Source organism: Mirounga angustirostris, unplaced genomic scaffold (genome assembly GCF_029215605.1).
Source record: "Mirounga angustirostris isolate CCGP_5_RB_7025 unplaced genomic scaffold, mMirAng1.0.hap1 SCAF_6, whole genome shotgun sequence".
Taxonomy (NCBI): domain Eukaryota; kingdom Metazoa; phylum Chordata; class Mammalia; order Carnivora; family Phocidae; genus Mirounga; species Mirounga angustirostris.
Genome location: NW_026991714.1, coordinates 30,730,435 through 30,738,349, shown reverse-complemented (window position 1 = coordinate 30,738,349; position 7,915 = coordinate 30,730,435). Strand labels below are relative to the sequence as shown.

At 37.1% G+C, this 7,915-nt stretch overlaps 1 non-coding gene across 1 annotated transcript; it reads right to left on the bottom strand.

Moving 5' to 3' along the window:
* Nucleotides 1-1,240: 1,240 nt before the first annotated feature.
* On the bottom strand, nt 1,241-1,367 carry LOC123847258 (small nucleolar RNA SNORA25). Its single transcript, XR_006791498.1, has one exon. It is a non-coding gene; the product is annotated as a small nucleolar RNA SNORA25 (small nucleolar RNA).
* Between the last annotated feature and the right edge of the window lie 6,548 nt (nt 1,368-7,915).

Here is a 7,915-nt window from a genome sequence, read left to right as displayed (position 1 = left end):
TGAAATGGGAGGCAGTATTTGATCAATAGAAGGGAAAAGATTAAAATATATTGAGTGTTTATCATGTTCTAGATTTAATTCTTGGCTCCGTCTATGTTTTCTCCTTTAATCCTTGAAACAGTCCAGTGAGGATGATAACACTATCCTATTCTACAGGTGAAGAAATACAGTAAGTTGCTTAAACATGAAAAGATAGTGAATGTTTGGAATTTTAACTGAGGTCTGAATCATGCAGGAGGGCACAATCAGTGTGGACCAGGATGACCAAGGGTATTTTCATAACTAATTGATTCTGAATTGGACCCTGAAGCATAAGTAACATTTAATTTTGGAGAAAACTTCTGAGCAGAAGTAGGAGTTAAAAAGTTAGGTATAAGCTGTATTCACCTTATCTTTGATGTTTACGGCAGGATGAAAAATGGTCCCCAAAGATATCTAAGTTCTAATCCCTGGAACCTGTCAATGTTATCTTATATGGAAAAAGGGTCTTTGCAGATGTGATTTACAGACCTTGAGATGGGGAAGTTATCCTGGATAATCTGGGTAGACCCAAAATGTGATCACAAGTATCCTTATAAGAGGGAGGTAGAGAGAGATTTCATACAGAAGAGAGGGCAATGTGATCACCTTATAAGAGGGAGGTAGAGAGAGATTTCATACAGAAGAGAGGGCAATGTGATCACCAAGGCAGAGCTCAGAGTAACACAGCCCCAAGCCCAAGAATGTCAGCAGCCTCCAGAAACTGGAAGAGGCAAGGAGTGGATTCTTCCCTAGAGCCTCCAGAGAAAGCAAGTCACCTCCAACACATTGGCTTTAGCTGATAAAAAAAAATACTTGGAACTTCTGACTTCCAGAATTATAAGAGAATAAACGTGTGTTGTTTTAAGCCACCAAGTTTGTGGTAATTTGTTTATCGCTACCATAGGAAATAATACAAGTCTTAAATAAAATTAGTTTGATCTCAATGACAGATCCAGAATTTCTATATTATAGAAGCTGATGCACAACAATCTGATTGGAATGGGGCCCTAGAGATTTTCCTTAAGCTGTTTTTCCTAGCATGTGTACTATTTTCACTTGAATTGTAGGTCTAAGGGGGAGGAAGTGGGTTGGCAGGAAATTTTGTAAATTATGAAGGTATTATAGAACCCCATCTATTTCTTGAAACCTAACTGTTGAACCTTAGTAGAAAGGTTCAACCCCCAAATAGAAATTGCTTTCTTTCTTTCTTTTTTTTTTATCTTGTATCTCCACAGGAAAAAATAGCACTATTGAGTAACTACTACATCCTATGGAGAATTCCAATATTTGGTCACAGCGTTAAGAGCTCTTGGTTTTAGTCCCACAAGCCCTCTTTGAAATGACCTAAAAATTGCTTTCTTTCTTGATTTCCCTCAAATACTCTACTCATGTACAGCAGTTGAGAAGAGAAAGCAAGTGGGCATGAACAACAATAACAACCAAAACGACACAAAAGCCAGGTGACAACTCGACCTTCAGGTGACCTCTCTTCTCACCCAGACTGCAAGTGGAGGAGAAGGCAGAGTAGCAGACCACTCCAGGGGAGGGGAAGGGGGAAGACATCTCTCACCAACTCAGTTCACATCTCCACAGTTCTCCAGCCTGAGGTTGGCAGGAATTAGGACAGCAGAAAAGGCTTGCAACTGGTGGAGAGATTGAACCTTTAAGGAGGATCTTTCTTAACACCTGAAAGTCCGTGCAGTTTGTTCAGGATTTCATCCTGGGAGGGGGAAAAAATATTGACAGCATTTGTGTGAAGAAGCCACAAAGAAAGAGTAACATTTGTTTATTACATGTACTCAGATCAACCTACTACAAAAAAAAAAAAAAAATGACTTCTTGTATACCTCATTTAATTTGTACAACACAGTTTTAAAAAGTTACAAAGTTGGCAATGTTAAATAACTCCCTCAGGGTCACACAGAAAGGAAAAATAGTAAGACCTATTGTATGCTTTTTTAAGCTGTTCTGTTCTTTGTTAAGCAGGGTGCTCAGTGAATAATGTATATTATCTCATTTAATCATCATATAACCCCCCAAGGTATATAGTTTATCTCCAGTCTTCAGATGAAGAAACAGCCTTAAAGAAATTGAGCAACTTGTGACTGTACCAGAGCAGGGATTTACCCTACCTCTATCTAATTCCAAAGAATATGTGTGTATTCTGCTTTGAAATGTGTTTAAAAAAATAACCAAATTTGGACTTTCGGCAGAGCAAGGATATCCCTTGTCAATGGATGAGCTTGATTAAATTGATAAAAGGAAAGAAAAGAATAGGACTTGTGAAAGACTGTTGTGGGGAAGAATTTACTTTGTGACTCCGTCAAATAAAGGCAATGCCAACTTTTATCTGGTTCTGTTTAAAAGGAAGACAACAAATTTTTTTTTCTAAAAAAGAAATTTATTTAAAGTCTTTTCATGGATACCTGTACAACTACTACAGAGGTTTAGATGCTGATGTTGTACACCCACAATTCACCAAAGTAAAAGCATAAATGTTCCAGCTGCAGAAAACTGGTGGGAATTGGATGATCCATTCTGGATAAACACCTCCCCCTCCCCAGATACAGATCAATGCGTCAGTGCAGAGGAGGAGGATTCCGTGCACAGTTTGCAAGCCTCTGGATTCTTGCTGTGCAGGCTGTAACTTGCTCCAAGAGCTGGGCTCCAGCTTTTCTGGACTCCCACAGCAGTTAAGGACTGAAGCAGCTGGTAACAAAGGTCTTAGAGAAACCATTCCATATGAAAGGCACGGGTCACCTTCCATGTGGACACAGAATGCCTGGGTGCTTGCTACTTGCATAGGGAGAGATGCAAGTTTAGGGAAGAAAGACTTGTTACAATAGAGAGTGGTTACTCTATGAAGCCAAGTCTTATAGCAATACTATGAGATAGATGCACCCATTTTTATGATCAAGCAATATTGCAATAAATTTGCCCAAAGATAGCTTAGTGTGGAGTAATACTTCCAGACATGCCATCAGAAGACACAGCTTACTATTCTGCTTCTGCCACTTCTTAGCTGGATGATTTTGCAAGTTTTCTATTTTTTAGTTCTAATCTTCCAAACTGAGTACAAATACTGCGTATTTTCTACAACTGTGAATAATTGCCAAATAATGTACAGACATATTATTTTTTGAATGATGACGTAGCTGTTAGATTGGATATTCCATCTCTTTCTGCAGAATGCTGTTTTTCTATTTTACAAGACATGAGAAGAAAAATGTAAATGTGACAGGAAAAGGAAAGGAAATGCCCTTGATGCATCAGTGAAATGTGAATTCTGCCTGGGATATGATCATGCCTGAGGTGTTTACAAGCTGCCTTGCTAAATACTAAATTCGGCTGATGGGAGGCTCAGTTAATGTTGACTTCCTTTCTCTGCATTCGCACTACTTTTTAAATAGAAATTACTACACATTGTAGCATAAATTTTCATCCAATATGTCATACATGCCAGTTCTCTCTAACTAGATCATAAAATCTTTGAGGCTATATATCCTGTGTTAGACTTCTCTCTTCCTGCTACATGCTTAATGCAGTGCCAGGCACACAGAAGTATACAATAAATTTGTCATTGTCTATAAGAAATCAGTTTTGAGGAGAAGCATTATATACAGAGGGTAAGGACATAAACTTTAGCATTAGAAAAAATCTGACTTTAAATTATACCTCTTACAGCTTCCAGACCTTAGGCAAAATACATAATCTAATTCAATTTTCTCATCAGAAAAATGAGGGTAATAATATTATCTAAGTACCACTATTACAATGAGTAGTAAATAAGGTGATGTGTGTTAAATGCTTAGCCAAGTGCCTAGCATACATGTGCATACACATACCAGTTGATGTTGGATATTATTTGTCTTGCTTCTGCCAGATTTGGCAATGACAAATGGATGGTCATGCAAGATAGGGAGGGCTTGTACAATAGCATCAACAAAGCTATCATTTCCCACTCTAATTTCATGTTATCTCATTGCATTCTTTTTTTTTTATCATCTGCCTTATATTCTTTTGAAAAATGCATAGGGTTTAAATAAATAAGGTCAAGGAAAACTATGAGGAGTATTTTAAATAATTAATTTTAGGCACAAGTATATTAGTGTTGTTAAATTTGGCATATTTTGGAGTTCTGAGGTAATCACCAGTGAAAGAAATGAAGACAAATTAAAATTTTTCTTTTCATGTCTCTGTTGAATGGGCAATATTTTTGGCCACATTAAAAAATCCATATTTCTAACAGATGAGCTATATATGAAAGAATAAACTTACCAAAAAACTTTTATAGCTAAGAAATCCAATCAGTATGGCAAATACTAGTGAAAATTATAGTTATATATGTAATATGTAATGTATGGGTTACATTCTTTGAACCTATATTTTACGCATGTTTTATTAATGCTCCATTATATTAATATTCAGAATAACACAAAATTAGCACTGATGGAGACATTAGATATCATCAAATTCATAGTCTCATTTTGTAGGAAAGAAAATTAAGAAAAAATATGGGTGAGACTCACTCACTACCAAGATCAGATTGGAAATTAGAAACAGTTCTAGGGCTATAATCTCTTCTAATTCATGTTGCCTTCATTTTTCAATGATTTATTCACAATGACAGTCATAAAGATAAATGTTAACATTCAATTAAACTGGTACTTTTTAACTCCTAATTTGTCTAGCAGTCCCATGTAATGAAAAAGAAGAGTGATAACGAATTATTTATTGTTGCTTGAGTCTATTTGTTTACAAGGAGTCATCAAAGATTCCTTGTCAAAGAAATATTTCCCTACATGCCCTACTTCCTGAAAATTTGTTATTAAAGGATTATTTATTTGAATTAAGTGATTAATCACTCTAAAGATCTATTGAGATGCAAGAATTGATTAGAGGAGAAAAAGCTAGATGTTTAGGGATTATCTGTCATTTATGTTTGAAAGAACGAAAAGATAAAATTGGATCTGTCAACTATATCGTCACTCCTCTTATACCTGTTTATCTCTATAACTGAACAATGGGTATTTTCAAGGACAGGGATCAAACCTTATTCACCTTTGTACCATTCCCAACTCCTAGTGCCTGGTACTAAGGAAGAGATTAATTGATGGAGGAATTTTTAAATTTATTTTTATTGGGCATTACTCTGTGCAATTCACAGTGCTTAGTACTTTTCAGTATGTCATCTCTTAAATTTAACAGTATTTTGAGGTAGCTATTATTTTTCCCCATTTATACATGCACAACCTGAAGAGATAATGGATACCTTGTCTAAACTGATACTAGCATATAGAGGTATTCGAATTTGAACTCTAGTCTTTCTCTTAAAAGGCAATTCTTTCTCTATACCAAGAAAGGCCACAAAGTCCAGAGAACCACAGACTCTAAGAACTTGAAGAGATCCTCAAATTATCTAGACACTCAAAGCTAATCATATTTGGGATTGAAACTTAGTTTTCCTCACTCCTTAGCTTCTTGTTTATTTCCAATACTAGTGTAAATGAAGTGATCAAATTGACCCTTTTCTCACCATTAACTGAAGGAAAACAAGGTAAGTAGATTAATGATAATTCTGGAAGGTCAGAAAGGGAATAATAATAACAGCTCACCATTTATTGTGCAATTAATATGTGTGAGGAATATTTATGACTTCATTCCATCACCACAGCAACCCTATGGGGTAGATGTTGTTATTATCCTCATTTTACAGAGATAGAAACTCAAGCTTGAAGAGAGAACCTAAGTCCATATGTGTGTAATAAGTATTTGGCTTCACTTAAAAAGAGCCCTTTTCTGCTGATTGCTAAGAGGTACCTCTCAAACCCTTGGAATTTCCCAAGTGTTAAGAGAAGCTTTGCTATTCATAGTAGACCCTTTGGACCACACCTAATAATTTATTCCACTGAGGTGACTCAAGGTGGAGAGGGGATGACTAGAGATTGAGTTCAACCATGTGGGCAATTAGCCAATCAATTAAAGGAAATGCAAATCAAAACTATAATGAGATATCACCTCACATTGGTTAGCATGGCTATCATGGAAAAGGTAAGAAGTAACAGATGCTGGTGAGGATGTGGGAAAAAGGGAACACTTGTGCACTGTTGGTGGGAATTTAAATTGGTGCAGCCACCATGGAAAATTGTATGGAGGTTCCTCAAAAAAAATAAAAATAGAACTACCATATAATCCAGTAATTCCACTTCTGGGAATATATCCAAAGAAAACAAAACACTATGTCAAAGAGATATTTGCACCCTTTCATGTTCACAGCAGCATTATCTGTAATTACCAAGACATGAAAACAACCTAAGTGACCACTGATGGATGAATCAATAAAGAAGTAATACAGACACACGCATGCACACATACATACACCAGAATATTATTTAGTCATAGAAGAGAAGGAAACACTGCCATTTACAACAACAACAACAAAAATGGACCTGGAAGGCATTACACTAAGTGATATAGTCAGAGAAAGACAAATGTTGTATGATCTTACTTATATGTGGAATCTAAAAACAAAAACAACAAAAATGAAACTCATAGAAAAAGAGATCAGATTATTGGATTTATGGTTATGAGAGGTGGGGGTGAGGGTAAAGATTGGGGAGTTGGAGGAAGGTGGTCAAAAGGTACAAACTTCCAGTTAGAAGATAAGTAAGTGCTGGGGATATGATGTACAACATGATGACTATAGCTAACACCATTGTATGGTATATTTGAAAGTTGTTAAGAGAATAAATACTAAGAGTGCTCCTCACAAGGAAAAAAGAAACTTCTTTTCTTTTTGTATCTATATGAGATGATGGATATTAACTTATTGTGATCATATCACAATATATGTAAGACAAGTCATTATGCTGTATGCCTTATACAATGTTGTGTGTCAATTTTATCTCAATAACACTGGAAAAAAAAATCATTCCATCAATCATACCTACATAAGGAAGCCCCAATAAAAACTCTGAACATCGAAGCTCCAGTGAGCTTCCCTGGTAATACTCTGTGTGTACTGCCACACACCCATACCGGAAGGCACCCTTGTCCTTCAGACAACGGAAGCTTCATATTGGGAACCCTCCTTGACTCCATCCTATGTGTCTCTCCCTTTGGCTGGTTCTAATTTATATCCTTTTCCCTGTGATAAACATGACTGTGAGTGTAGTAGCTTTTAATGAATTCTATGAGTTTCGTTAGTGAATTATCAATCCTGAGGGCAATTTTTTTAAACTATTAAACTTGCAGCACTCTGAGGTTTGGCCTCATACTGGAATAATATGCCACTAGACTGTTCTGGGCTTACTGGTTCCAGCAGACATCAGCACCAACCTGGGGAGCTACTGCCGCGTGCCGGCATACACTTGGGCTGTGGCTGCGATGACGGTTAGTTGCATTTGCCAGGGTTGCTATGAATTCCACCCTAAATTCAAAACTGGAAAGCTCCCTGAGTTCCAGTCTAGGCTGAATTAATTGCCTAGAGTCTAGATGACACTCTTGAGGGGCACCACTTCATGTTGGTTAGCAATTAGTTTAGCTTATGGTAGGATCTTCCAAAGGGATTGAGATGTGACTTCCCTCCAAGGGCCATGGGACAGTCTCCATCAGTTGACCAGGCAACACTGGCAAGTGACGAAGTAAACTGAGTTGCTATTTTCCCATACATTCCAGCCTGCCCCTTTGTGTAGAGGCAGAATGCTCTTTGGAGGTACTTGTGTGTTGTGAGCCATACATGGAGTCAGTGTGACAGCATTCACCCCAGCATTCATCATGACAGAGCACCTCACAAAAGGTGTTGTTCTGGACATAAATTCCTGTGTTTGCTTGCTTGCCTTGCTGCTTTCCAAATTTGTCCCCTGACCCAGTGGGGTACAAGGGATAACATTCT